We start from the raw sequence: 1,527 nt of genomic DNA, 5'->3' as shown, positions 1-1,527 counted from the left end.
CAAAGAGAGACCTCATATTCGGTCCATATTGTTGTTGTAATTTTGACTAGCATTGAAAAGATTTATGAAATGCTTCAAGACTGATTATGAATTGGGTATAGACAAGAGGGCGGTGGCTTAGCCCTCTGCATGGTAGAGTTGGTGATAAAGTAGCTAAAAAGATAGAATTGGCAATGAATGTTGGGGAGAAAGTCCCTAGTTTGGAGAGCGAGCGTGGACTACTTAAACTTCTCCAGGTCTGTGTTATTGTGTGAGACGGCATGCTATTGAACTTGCTCTGAGCCCGTGTTAATGTGTGGCATCCTATGCAGTTTACCAGAACACACTTCATCAGAAGTAGGTGGATAAGAAAGGATCCCTGAAAGCGTGAGGAGGATATCACTTGCAAATATTTTGTGGTCTCTGCGGCTGTAAATTTTGAAATATACAAAGCTATGAAATGGAGAGGTTGAAGGCCGAATTTCGCAGAGCATTGTGCTTGAGTGTTGAATGGAGTGGCCAAGTCCTTGAGACGGGTGGATATGCCCAGTTAAAGAGATGGGCTAGAAAATGGAAGGTATAGAATCACTAGAGAGATCGGCATCGCCACAGGGGCAGAGGAGGTATTTATTAATCCCACATGCAGCACATATTCGAGTACGCTGCGTTTATCTATCCACGCTGGAAGAGATTAATGTGCCGAGCTCAGTAACGCGAGCCTGTTACCCGAGTGGGGGCGCACAAGGTTGAGGAACAGGAGAGCTGTTTGGAGTTGTGAGGAGGGGAGATGTTGTGGCATATAATGCCGGCACGCCCTGCTCCAAGTAGAGAGTTGCCGCAAGGCCCTCCTGCGAAGGCAGGAGGTAATGTCTTGTTGGACTGAAGTGGAGGGGACCGCGTGAGGCTGGTTTCACAGAGCAACGAAAACCTCCCTCTCTCTGCAGTGGAAGGATCACGAGCCGCTTGTCCCTCTCCCCACCCGTCCTCCGCTCCTGCTCATCCTCGAACCTCAACCTTTTCTTACACTCCACACTTTCATATTTTTGGAGAAATAACCACATTTTCATAGATCAACCTTTTCTTTTATTCAACCACACTTTCATGGTTAGGAGGATTAACCACATTTTAATATATCATAGTTTGGAGGATGCCAACCTAATTTAACACTCCAAAACATCTCATTATTTCTAGTTACATGGTTAAATAAAGTTCAAATTTACTATTGCCCTAAAATCAATGTGTCTTAGTTACTTTCTATTCACAATACTTGCTTGTTGTAGATGCAACATATTCTTAATCTCTCCATCTTCTGCCAATATAATTGACCTCCAAAAATATTGACTATTCGAACCTAGCGAATGGTTTGAAACTAAAGCACCTTCGTGATTCTCTTGAATTGCAAGTTTAAATATAATATCACAAATATTGACACTTGATACATCCTATGATTTTGGATTTCATAATTATTAAAATAACTTCATTTGAACAAATAATGGTGCCCTTGATAAGTCCCATGATTTCGGGTTTTAGAACTACACAAATATTGAC

The 1,527-nt window shown here is 42.2% G+C and overlaps 1 non-coding gene across 1 annotated transcript; it reads left to right on the top strand.

Annotated features, from left to right (window-relative positions):
• Positions 1-677: 677 nt before the first annotated feature.
• On the top strand, positions 678-997 carry LOC149567731 (signal recognition particle RNA). The gene has a single exon (XR_016363262.1).
• Positions 998-1,527: the final 530 nt, after the last annotated feature.

This window comes from Cupressus sempervirens, chromosome 3 (genome assembly GCF_028749045.1).
Source record: "Cupressus sempervirens isolate cs-2001-9-10 chromosome 3, ASM2874904v1, whole genome shotgun sequence".
NCBI lineage: Eukaryota > Viridiplantae > Streptophyta > Pinopsida > Cupressales > Cupressaceae > Cupressus > Cupressus sempervirens.
Note: the sequence above shows the minus strand (reverse complement) of the source record. Positions and strands in the feature narration are given on the sequence as shown.